At 43.6% G+C, this 13,283-nt stretch overlaps 1 protein-coding gene across 1 annotated transcript in view; it reads right to left on the bottom strand.

Moving 5' to 3' along the window:
- The window catches only part of TOMM20 (translocase of outer mitochondrial membrane 20), a 69,021-nt gene that overhangs the window by 47,450 nt on the left and 8,288 nt on the right, over positions 1 to 13,283 (bottom strand). The window contains exon 5 of the transcript XR_010997370.1: positions 7,380 to 7,543. The gene's annotated coding sequence lies outside the window, so the exon portion shown is untranslated. The remainder of the gene's footprint in view (positions 1 to 7,379; positions 7,544 to 13,283) is intronic.

Raw genomic sequence — 13,283 nt, 5'->3', positions numbered from 1 at the left:
TGGGATGAGCAAACAACCAGCCCACACTCTGTCCAGCAGCATGAATGCCAGGTTATGTGAGGACATGCCAGCAGAGCCCACATATCACTGCTGGGCTATGAGCACTTCAGATATGACTCTGCACAGGAGACTGAAATATAAACAGCAATTTCTGGGAGGAGTGGCTCCATACAAATACTCCCCCACCTTAGTCACAGGCTGAAATAAATAAATAAATAATCAAAGCCATATAATCTCCCACTTGGTGTGCTCACAGTCATGTGACTGGTGCCAGCCCTCACCCCAAGGTGAAACATGAATCCAAAGACAGTCCCGGCTTTGCGGTGCTCCAATGGCACAAACAGGACAGGCAGCAGCCCCTAACTGGGAAGGCACAGACTTCACCTGCCCGGCAGACAGCAGAGCACAGCTGTATGCCACCTGCTCCCAGCTCCATCATGCTTACTTACATAAGGGAAATACTGAGGGGGCCAGGACACATTTAACCCAGAAATCCCCACGTGACCAAGTGGATCCAAAGTGAATCCATCCCACCCAAAACCACATCTGGGAAGAAAACCAAACAAGGGCCACTGCACAGCAGGGACCCAAAGAGGCTGCCGAACAGGCCTAAGGAAGTAGTTTCCTCTTTCCCTGTGCTTTGGTGAATGGGAATAACTATGCAGGGAGCCAAGAGGGCACACTGGGGCAGAATCAGTCTAGACTTGCTCTGCTTCTGGTCCTCCTTCCCGCAGCATCTGCTACTGGCCCCTGTCAGAGGCAGGATAAAGAGCTAACCAGACCTTGCGTCCGGCATAGCACAGCCATTTGTGCTCCCCTGCCTTGTGAGTCTGGCCAAAGCTCCTGCGTGTGCATGAAAGATGATCCCAGCATTAAATATATTCCTCCTCTTTGTCCAAACTAGAAATGGTTCCTCAGCCTACAACATCACCAGGCTATGTTAAAACATCTAAATATAATCAGGAATGATGGAAGTCCAAGCACGGGTAAGCAACGATGAGACTATATTTTAACAGGAACTATCCCAATGGGCTCTGAAAGCTACCTAAAGTGTATCTGCATGTTGCTAATTATATTTACTGGTGGTGATTGGCATTTTTTTTTCAAGCTGAAGATGAGTCAGAAAAAGAAAAAAAAATGTCCTTTATTGTTGTGGTAGCAGAAGGATGTCTCCTGAGGGTGTATGTAATGCACTACTGTCACGGCATGACAATGGAAAAACTGACTGCTGAGCCAACCAAACCCCCATAAATACCTAATGATATCTCTCTTGGCCCAGATTTTCTACAAGTCGGTGCCTGAACTGCATACAAAATGACAATCGATATGAACGGATCTCTTTTCTCAACAGAGCCAGAATTTAAGAGCCCAGCTGAGCATTATATTCCAGTTCATACAAAGACATCCTTTTAAAGGTCTGTCACAATAACTTAAAGGTGGTGATCCAGCAAAAAAAAAAATGCTAGGCCTCGCCTCATGATCTCCCCCACGCTCCAGCCATGGGCACAAAGAACAACTGGCCTCAGCAAACAGACAGTGTTATTAATTACAACATGGTGACACAAACAATGAGTGCCTAGGTATGTTATTGGGTCTGCATTCATGTGGGAAAAGAACAACATTTTCTCCCTTTTCTCCTTCTTCTCCTCCTCCTGGCTTGAGTAGCTCTGCCACCTCGTGTACTCGGCTGGGGAGGCAGCCGTGCCAAGCACCTGGCCCAGTTACAGGTATGTGCACAGACACAGGGAGCCCGTTGTGAGAAAACCCAGCCTTAGCAAATTTCTCTGGCCATCGTCCAGCCTCTGCACATTGGGCAAGAGGCTCTCCCTGGCCGCGGTTACATCAGTCACCACCACCTCCCTCAATGTCGTGGCACGGGAAGCGGCTGCCAGGGGAGGGGGGGCGGGAGGGAGAGAGAGAGCGAGGGAGAGGCAGTCACTGTTTTTTGAAACAGGCTGTCCAAAACACATTACAACACCCCTGCCGGTTTCCAGTGGGTTTACTCAGTCCCTCCCTTCCCGTGAAGACCACACAGGCTTCGCGAGGGCGTTCCGCCCTGCCGCAGAAAGGCGGTCTCTGGGGCCCACCGCTCCCGGCAGCCGCTGCGCAGCGCCGTGATTCCCCCGACTTCCTCCAGACGCTCTCCCAGTTTCCATCGAAGGCCAGAAGCAAACTCAAAAGCTGATGTTTAAGCAGGAAAACATAAGCCTTTTCTTTTCTTTTTCCCAGAGGGAGATTTTTCATGCTGCTCCGCCCCCGGCAGAAGGGGGAGGCAGGGCTGGAAGTCCGAGCATTTGAAGCCCCTCACAGATCCACTCGCTCCTCTCACCTGCCTCTCCTCTGCCTGCTCCAGTCCCTCGCACCCTGCCGGACATGCAGGCTCTGGGCACAGAGCCTCGGGATACCAGGGCTCCCCGTGCTCCCAAGCCGGCAGCAGGTCACAGGGGGCCAGGCTGGGACTGCCAGCGCAGGCGGGCTAGAGCACCGCTGCCGGCACGGCCATCAGCCAGATCTCACTCTTGGCTACTGCCAAGGGTAAATTGAGAATGGTCCTCCCAGCAGTGACTGGGAATCTGGTCTTTGCAAGGCCTCAGAGCAGACGCGGGACAAGGGATGGCACTTCAAAACAGTCATCTGGGGCGTGGTGTAAGCAAAATCACCCTATAAAGTAGAGTAAAACTGGCAAACAAAAGTATCGCTCCTGGCATGAATGTACTTCCATATTGATTCAACACTTAAAAAGGCAGTGAATGAGAATGAGGATGTCCTTTCTTCAAACCCTCCAGCAAATTCACTTTCGCTTTTGGCAACCTGCTGTTTTCTCACCCCCTCAGCTCCTTCACCCTGACCGCAGCAGCACCTTCCTCCACCGCCAAACCCTCTGTGCTGCGTCCCCTCCGGTCTCCTCTGCTCAGCCTCTTGCCTGAAGTCCTCCTAGAGGAGGAGCTGAAATTTTTGCCTGACCGCCCTGGCAAAAGCAGGGAGACATTGCTCAAGTCCAGCGGGAAGCCATCACCCATGCGGGCAGCACAGCTGAGCCCCGGGCTGTGAACCTGCCCCTCAGCCCTGCCTCTCCTGGGACAGGAGCCTGTGTGGGTTTGTGAGCTGGCCGGATCGGGGTAGCTTTTCTCCAGTCAGAGGCTCTGGAAGGATTATTTGGCTGCAGCATATCATATGACTTTGTTCTTAGAGTTACATTTTAACTGAGAAAGTTTAACAAGTATGACTTATGGGCTTCTAAAATTGGCAGCAGAAAAATGAGCTGAGGAAGTCATGGAAAAAAACCACAAGCTAGGCCATTCCATGTTATGCACAATTTCTGGGCTCTTTTTCCAATCTTCTGGTTTTTTTGGATGGTGGAAAATATTTTCCAGCTACACAGGCCTGGCTTCACTGAGTATGTATTTATGCCAAGTTTATAAAAAGCAGCTGCAGACATGGTTGAATGAAAGGATTACACTGCTGTCTGTCTTCCAGAAGGTGCTTCAGTTCACACCCTGTCCCATAGAGCAAGGCTTGCTTCTCAAATCTCCATGAATTTATGTAAGGAAGGACAAAATTTGAACCACACAATACAGCTAATGGCTGTGCCTGCCAGTGGGCACGCACGTGTGTACAGACAGCTCTCTGGACAGCGACTAGCAGTTCCTAGCCACTGCTAACGCTGGCTTTTAGCACTCCAAGTTTACCATCATTCCTCCGACCTCTCTCCACCCTACAGCTTGGTCCATCTTCCATGAATACAAAAATGCGGAGAGGGCTTTCAGGGTGGAGACCCCGGTCTCAGTGTATTTCTGCTCCCTTCTTCATGCATACCTGCTCTCCAGCTGCTCCCACTGAAATTCAGGCTTCACCAACCTCACGCATTTTCAGGCTGCCAGGCTTTAAGGCTAGGAGGGATCGCTGTAAGCGTGCAGCCTGATCCCCTCCGCAACACACAACACTGAATTTCAATCAGGAATCCAAGCAGCAGAGGCATAACCTTAATTTTTAGCCATGCCTTGTCACAGTCTTGGCCTGATACGCTAGTCACAAGAGGAGAGTCACAAATAATTCTTCACTCTACGAAACCGAATAGCTTCGGGGGGTGGGGGGAAGATACAAACTGAAAGCAAATGTATATAAAAAGGTAAGGTAGGTGGTAAGCTGCAGATCATGCATTACAGATCTGTACCCTACTGTTTTTTCAGTCGAGTATGTTAGAATAACAGTACTGAGAACGACAGTGTTACATCAGGAATATCGGTCAAGACAATATTTCCTGGCAATTGTTTGAGAAATGCTTTTCTCACAGCTAATTTCTCCCAAGAGGCTGTGTTTTCTCTGTTTTTAGAAGGAGAGTGATTAAAAAAGAAGGTTTTTAAACCTCTGCACCCTGCTGTGGGACAAAGAACTGTGGGGGAAAGAAAGGAAAAAAGAAAAGAAAAAGGCACAACAGCTGTAATGTTCTATGAAATGATTTTGTTCTGTTCTCTTGCCGAGGTGGTGGGTGCAATCATCAGTTTGGCAGAGATAAATACAGGAAAAGCAAGCCATTATTCAGGAGCCGCAGCTGCAGGAGTGCCACATTGCCATCTAGCGACACGGGCTCTGGAAGCCGAAGCAGCGGGGCTCCGCCGGCTGCCCAAACCTCCTGCACTGGTGCCCACCGCTGGCCAGCACACGGGATCCCCTTTCCTTCTCGTGATTTACAGCCAGGCTTGAAAACTGCAAAACTGCTTGGTCTATAAAAGACAGGTGTAGGAAGGCGAGGGGAAAAGGGGAAAATTCCACCATAAAGAAGTTTAAGATGAACTTGGCTTTGCTAGGAAAAGCTGGTTTTTACACTGAGGCCCAGATTCTCATCTTCCATTGCTGTTGCTACTGCTGCTGCACACAAAGCTACCACAGCTTCATCATCTTGTGCAGTTATCATATGGATGTCTGTGGCAAAATGATGGGCTGGCAGGAACAGTGAGCACTACTACCTTGTCCCATGGAGACAGGACTTAATCTAGACCTGATGCCCTGTTCCCAGTCATGTTGGACCAAACACCTGTGTTCCCTGATGCTATCTGTGGTGTCAACCCTGAAAATTTGACTCCACTATGTACATTTGCAACGTACCTCTGCATTTGTATTCTGAAAAGAATACAAATGTTAACCTTTCAATACTTAAAAAAAGAAAAGCCCAACCCCTTTATACAGCAAAAGGCAGGCACTCGGTCTTCAGAAGATGCCCAGCAAAGGGCAGCGTACAAATTCTTTTGTATGATCTTCACACAGCAAGTTAAAAAGTAAAAAGAGCTTTGGTGTATGAGAATTCTGACATTCACTGAAAGCTGTTAAATTGAAAGATCCCGGCTACAGCAGAACTACATTTACCCAGAAAACAAAAACACTCCCAGTGCCTAAACTCTGCCAGAAGACACCATCATTTTGGGAAGCAATGAAAGAAGCCTTGCATCAGACATCCAAGACTGCCTGCAAAGCTCTGCTTCATGGCACATGCCCTTCCCACTGAAATAAATGAGCAGTCTCACACCTTATAGGCATTGAAAGGTGATTAGCAGCAGACTGTATTGGCTCTGGGACAAAGGATGCTGTGTCTAGCTTATCATTAACTCTGTGTCTTTGGTCCCTGATTCCAGTGAAGCTTCACAAGAGCACAGCTATATTGTATCTGCAGGCATGTCACAAAGAGTGATATTCTTTGATATTAGCAAATAATAATGTGGTCTTCCAGTAAAAAAGGAAAATGCAGTTAAGTTCCCCTAAATGAAGATAATCAATGCTGCTCCAGAGGACTACTCTTTCAGCAATATGTCTTCAAAAACCCAGTGATAGTCTCTACAAATTCTTTGGTGACTATATATACTATGAGGACCTACAAATACTTTGAATTTACAAAACTACTCCTGCATCAATTAATAAGAAAGTTTGTGGTGTGACACCCTGAGAACCACATCACCTGCAACATTACCAGGAGCTGGGCAGGCAGAATTTGAACACTCAAGATTTTAAAAAAGGAAAGGCCATGAAGATTCCTGACTGAGCCATTGCTGGTTTTGTCAGACTGCAATCTGTTTCTCTTTTTCTTTAAAATCAGGGTGAGATCACTGTTTTTCTTGCAAATGTGCTGCCCAAGGTAGGAGATACCTATCTTTGAAAAGATCTAAGCCTAATGACAAATATTGTCAGGCCTGCTGAAGATCTTCAACGCAATGCAGCAGAGAAAACACTGCTCCTAACTGACAAGGTCCTATCACCATTCTGGAAAAAACCAAAATAAGAGAGGAATTCTACACAGGAGACAATTTTTTTCCTTGCTTCACATTCTTCGGCCAAAAACATGGGGAGAGCACTGCCGCAGTATCAGTACATTCCATCTGAGGGGATATGTTCCCTTTAGAAAATCAATATAACTTATGAGCACTTACTTTCATAGTTGCCCAGAGAAGCCAAGGTGCTCAAGTGGTGCTCAAGCTTAGTGCTCAAGCTCCCACTAAGAACCAGGCAGTCCACTGGTTCTTGAGGGTGGCAGGGCACACCAGTCTCATCGTCTGACTTCCTGAACATGGTTACCACATAACCTGTCAGGCATGTCCTCCTCTGCTCTCTGGAAACTAGCTCCAAATTAGAAAAAAGGAGGATAGAGCCAACAGATCTGCTCTAACCACCAAGACTTGGAGGGTCAAAAGCATGCTTTAGAAGGCTGCATTGTTTTTAAGGATGGGGCAGCTGTCCAAAACTGGGCTACAACTTTCTCTCTGTAAAGTACCTCTCCAATTTGCAACTGTTTTATCAGGTTGTCAAGCATTCACAGTTCGCAATCCAACATCTAAGATGGACACTGACTCACTGTATTGCCTTCTAGCTGTTTCCCTTATTTAGGCCTGCTTTAATACCTAGGACCCAGCTTTCCTATTTGCATCACTGAATTTCAGGCACTACAGTTTGGGCTGATTACAAACTTTTGACAGAACAGAGTTCCTTTTAAAGTTGCTATCCAACAGCAAGTTAGACTTCTGAAAGATCTCTTCTTACATTTTCAATGCAGAAGGCACTGACAAACTGCAGAACTGCCAGCAGAGCAATTAAACCATTACTTGACAGCTCATGTTATTGCTTTCAGTTGGGGGGGAAGTTGTGCCTCAAATCTATTCAGTTATAGAGCCTTTAATACTTCTTTCTTTTGGTAGGTTTAATTATTTATAAGCAGATCTGTGGTTGGTTGAAGTCTGATTTTTCCTGATTATACTAGTAACCAGCACTGATTAGCCAACTAGTCTAAAATTAATGTGACGTGGAAAAGAAGCAGGCTTCAGAGCTTCAAACAAAATTCAGATAAAACATCTGCCCAGTTACTACCAAAACAATCATACTATCCTAAACCTTACCTCTCCCTTCCTGCGTCACTGTCCCAGTGTCCTGCTCTTGACTGCTTAGGTTTCCATAAGGAAAGGACCATGCAGAGTAAATTGTGGGATTAGGACCACAGGCTGTGAGTTTGCAGAAGCAGAGACTTCATCTTGACAGATTCTTCAGAGTGCCACACACATCTCTGCTGATAAAGAAGTAATAATAATTTCATGCTAAGAATTCTGCCAGTGTCAATGGCCAGTAAATAACATTCCTACAAAGAAGTTAAAAAGGGCCCTTAGTTGTGTCAGACAACTTCTAACAAGCCAAGGAACCTGATGTTAAAGCTCAAACCTTTAGATGGAAAGATAAAAACAAATGAAACATAAACCAAATAGCAACCCCTCATGGTTATGCAAATTCAGGTCTCATTATAGCAAACACTCTGACTAGAACTCAATAAATATGAGGCTTTAACCTGGGGTCAGATGGGGCTTCCCTTCTTTATATAGGCAAAAACTTCCACCTCCTCAGTGCTAGGAGCTGGTAGTCTTCCTCACAGTAACTTAAAAGACCAGGCTGTATTAAAAGTAACTTAAAAGACCAGGTCAATGTGTCGTGAAAGTAAATCTTCATCAAAATCAGACTGTTCCCACCAGTAATGAAATACTGCTATGAATTGATTATGTGTGTACTATCAATTAAAAACAACAAGTGAGAGTTTCTCAAAGAACATGCTTGCTCAAGAATCCCTTTTCTTCATTTCTCCATTTAATTAGTCATTGCATTATAATTCACAAATTCATGCAATAGTCGTCATTTTAATCATCAAAGCTGAATGTACATTCTTTCTCATTAAATAATATTAAATACAATAAGAGATGCTAACCAGCTAATGTTTCAGAGCTCCAGGGAAATGCTCTTTTACATACATGCCAAAACAGGCAAATACTGTTTTTTTACAGCAAATTTCTGTATCTTCCAGACTATGTTACAGGGTGTAACATGGCCAGAGTGATCTAAGGAAAGAGAAGTAGTATGGTTTTCACACAGTATCTTTTATTAAACAGCTTTGTCTAGATGTTGTAATGTGTTGAGTAGACTGAAGAATTTCTTACTAACAAGTTGAATGTTTGGAAAAATGCTGATTGACGGCTACACGGGTGGAAAATTTCCATTTACTTGTATAGCATACATATACTTTACCCCCCTACACCCCACCCCCCAAAGACCAGGAAGCAGAGAAAAACCACTTTTGAGATGTAGGAATAAAGATTCCGTTTTGAGCCAGGGTGCCGCTACAATGCAAACAGCTGCCTCCAAGGCATGAGAGAGACAAAGTATGAGACCAGCTCACTTCATGTCAGCTGCAAGATCACAATAGGGTGAGTAGATTTTGTCAACATCAGCTGAAATTCAACCAGCATTGAAAATGCATCCTGTCACCAACCTATAATATCTTGCTTCTTTATTTTTTTGGTTGGGTCTCCTCCCATCACAGGCAGAGTCCAACTCCAGGCAAAATCTCAAGATGCAGATTTCACTTCCACCCCTCCTGCAGTTAACTGTGAAAGATGCATTCCTTTCACTACAGCTAGCAAAGCTCACCCAGAATTATCACAGCTGGGAAGGGAAAACTTCCCTTGCATGCCTGGCAATCAGATGCAGTTGGATTTCGTTGCAGAGTTGAAGTTGTACAATGCAGCTGGCTTATCTATTTACCTAGTTTGTATTGAGGGATAGAGAGAAAGAGGGAAATCCTCCTAATCATGACATCACAACAATTTAAACACACCGGATTTAAAAAAGCCGAAGTTAGGTATTATCAGTAGAAACACATTCCACGTCTGCTCCACGGAGCCTGTCTTATACACCATACCAAATCTGTCTGGACAAAATGCTGCATTGCATCACTTCACCAGACAGGAAGATTCTAAAAATTAGGATTTTGCAGGGTGAGCTTGCACAAAATGTGTACAAAACTGCCCTCTGCTGTTTAGATTAAGACCTGCTCAAGTAAATGATTGTGTGACCAAATCAGTTTTTAGCTGTAAGGGTCCAACATGCAAAGAGGCAGAACCATCTGACTTCATCTGTTTTCTGCCTCCATGCACACTAGAAATTTCATACACAAAAACCACTCACAACTGCAACACTCACTCTGTTAAGCAACTCTCCCACCATGGGTGAGCACCACCAGACACCCTCATCCCAAAGATGAGTTGAGAACATCTCAGGGTGCAAGGGAAATAATGAAATTGTGAGCACTGCAGGACATCCATCGGTCAACCTGCTAAAGACAGACCTGACCTTTCTGAAGCAGGAACAGGAACTGTATGCTTGGAGTAAAATCTTATAGCTCAGAGGCCTTTAAGGGTTAAGGACTGTTAAGTTACAGGAATGATCGGAAAGCAGGGTTGTGAGTTCATCAGAAGATGTTCAGTAAAGCTAGTCCCTACTGCAGGGAAGGAAGAGAGAACCTGGGTTTTCTTTTCAAGAACATATGGAAACTACTGTACTTCGAAAAAGCTGCCCATTATCTAGTGCCAGTATGTTGGACAGTTTAGTACAAAAAATAACACAGAAGGGCCAGCTGTTTTGTACAGCTTCACTCACACATTCATACACTGCATGTGGCAAACTCTGCCCTGTGGGAACAGCATTAGACATCCACATTTTCTTTGGGAAGTTTGAGTTTGGTATAAATGCAGAAAACAAGTACTGTTACCCAGACTAGTTCAGTTTCTGGCACACCTCTGATGAAAGCTAGCCCAGTCCTCACGAATTAAGCACAAGTTTCCGCTTTTTGCAACAGGCTTTTGGTCAGTGCGCAGAGAATACTGTAAGCTATGCTGGTCAGTGTAAACACACTAACTAAAAACCAAACCAAAACTTGGGTACAACAGAAACCTTGCAGAATTTTTTTTGTTCTTTTCACATCAGCCCTTTTATGTCCATACATTTAAAAACACAGAAGCATGGGTGTGCAGCACAACATGCCTTTGAAACAATCGCTAAAAGCACTTAGTGACCACTTCAAAGATTCCCTTGATGTTTAACTCATGTTAACTGTAACACAACAGTCATGTAGGGCCACTGTTCAGCCTAAGGGACTTTAAACACACCATCAACAGATGTACAAATGAAACTTTAGAAAGATTCTTCCGAGTGCATAAATAGCTGGAGCTTTACTTTGATGATGGCTGGCTGGCCTCCTACACAGCAGGGCTGGGACTTCTCCATTTTTCATGTTAAGGGCAACAATAATATTGTGTCAGCCCCCAGGGAAAGGAAATTAGTGCCAGATGATTCAGTGTGTGCCTGACCACTCTGGTTTTGGATTTGATTCCATTATCTAGAAAACTTAAATGTGAGACATCAAAGGTAGTCCTGCATGATAATGAAACTAGCTGGGTGGGGTTTTTTTTTCTATAAAAACTGCCTAAGAAACTCATAACACAGGACAGAAGACTTCCCAACATAAAACTAACAGACCTCTCAGTTTCTTTATAAGAAATCCTTTTAGTGCTGAAAACAAGTGCCTTTTTCTTGGAGAAGCACAGAAGGGAAAATGGTTCTTTCTGGGAGAAGGACTAGTAGTTTAACCTGCAGTAAAGTAGGATTACAGATTTCTTCTCCAGCAGCTGTGAGTTCCACAGCAGCAAATCCAGAACTGGAATTGTGGATTACTTCCACACTTTTTCCATCTGCACAAGTGAAACTAAATGCACAGCACTATGCACAGCTAATGCAATGACATTACTACTGCTGATGCAGAAACATCCATCGTTACCACCACGCTTCTGATGACCTGCACTTTGCTGGTGTCTGAAAGCAGTGTCTTTGCTTGAGTCTGAAACATCTGTGGACTGTGGGTGCTTGGCTGTACCTCTGTCAGCCTGCTGCTCTTGGAGCAACAGCAAGTTTGCATTCTAGACAATATCTTCCAAGTCTTCACAATTGTACAGTATTAGCTTCACTGGGACATTTGGGGAGAACAAAAAATTCAAGTCCTGTTAAAAGGATTCAGCAATCCACTCTGTTAGTCCAAGGCACTCAAAACAGGTACCAGAGCTTGCTCTAGCATACTGACCAGGTACTTCTGGGTTATCAGATATGAGAATAAATTTGCATTTAAGGCTACATTTAAATGTATGCTGTCTTAAATTTTGCTTGCATCTAACTTTGCTGGCTCAAGAAAATGAAAAATGTTAAAGTAATATTGGTGTCTATGATGCTTATTACAGCAAATACCACTTATAGATATAATGAGACTGTCACCAAGCCTTCCATCAAAATCAGAATTGACACCCAGGTTTGCAGAAACACAGATCAGGAGAGCTTTGCTGTAAGCTAAAATGTGAATTCAAATTGTCATCATATACCAAAGAGTGTAGAAAAATGCTCAGGTTTGACAGAAGCGTGCTACTTTTGTCATGTGCTGTTTGGGTTTGTTTTTCAAGGCAGAATGGAGGTTTTATTTACCTTAAAACAATGTTAAAAGCTGAACTAAAAAAATAGGCTGAACTGACCAGCAAAACAGAAGGTAAATATGCTAACAATTCTGTCAGCATAACCAACAAATTTCTACTTTTTACTTTTAAGGGTTAGAAGGGAAAAGAAAAACTCCTTCAAAAAGCCTCATTAAAATAATTTTTATTAAGTGCAAAATAACTTTGTCCCTTTAAAATAAATTAAAAGGAGAAGAGCACGCTGGCCATTGTCCCCTGAAGAATATGGCTGCTATGTTTTACTTTTACCTTATGCTACCTGAATAATTCAAGCACAAAGATTAAACTACATCCAGTTGTTTAAGACGTTTGTTGATACCAGCCACTAACTTCAGTATTTATCACATTACAGGAAATTTCAACAGCACCTCAAATATTTGGAAAAAATATTTTCAAGGGCTCAAGGGGAAACTACCTATTCCATAGCAAACAATCTAAGCAGAATGACTCAGTAAGAGCTGTTTCTATTCCCAAACCCAGGTATTGACTGCTAGGTCACCATCAACTATCCACTTAACCTCTCAAAAATCCTGTGTGAGGCAAGTCCTGAACCACTGAGGAGAATCTGCTTTTGAAGAAACTTGCACCAGGTTGAAATGAGACAGAGTTGGCTAGAGTGTTCTCAACATAGCTCACTTCTACAAGATTATGCCAGCTAACACCTTACTATTAATCTAGCAGTATCATTAGTACTGTCAGCTGGTCTGAAAGACATCTCAAAGCATTCTCCTCAAGTTAAAAATCGGTCAATGTGCCAAAAAGATAAAGCTACTTTTAAAATTGTTTCTTCTGCCACTTGAGTGCTGATAGCACAAACCCAGAGAATAGCAGAAGCCAGTCTGTTTTGACATTTAGAAGATCCTACCCATTAAAAACTTGCTTTCCTAAGTACATTTCTCCTACTCACTTGAGCCTGCTGTATATTACTTGTCTTCTTTTCATTGGCAAAGGAAAATTTACCACACCATATTGAAATTGTACAACATCTAATTCCATTAGCTTTTGCTATTTACCCTAGGGATATAATTGTCTTACCTTATCAGTGCAATTTTTTTTCTTAAAGCAAATGCCTTTAAAAGACTGTTAACAACCATTTGCGATGGTCCTGAAGACTACAGATTGAAATGTCAACTATCTTGCAACGCTTCAAGCCTTCCAAAAAACACCGACTTTTGTGCTCTTAAAATGTGCCCAGGTTCTATTCCAAACAACTTTGTTTCAGACACCTGTATTAACAGAGCTTTCAAGTTTGCCAGTAATTTTGAACTGATCACTATACATGCTTTTGTTCCCGACAGAAATGGATTTGTCATTCTTTCTGCAGCCAGTCATCTCTTACCATTGTGATTTGTATCTCCTTCTAAGGTGATCTGTTACTGTTTAAATGATCATATATTTATTTTCTCAGGAAATTACACAAAGTTTTAAACT

The sequence above is a fragment of the Anomalospiza imberbis genome, chromosome 3 (assembly GCF_031753505.1).
Source record: "Anomalospiza imberbis isolate Cuckoo-Finch-1a 21T00152 chromosome 3, ASM3175350v1, whole genome shotgun sequence".
Classification (NCBI taxonomy): Eukaryota; Metazoa; Chordata; class Aves; order Passeriformes; family Viduidae; genus Anomalospiza; species Anomalospiza imberbis.
This window is presented reverse-complemented; position numbering and strand designations above follow the sequence as displayed.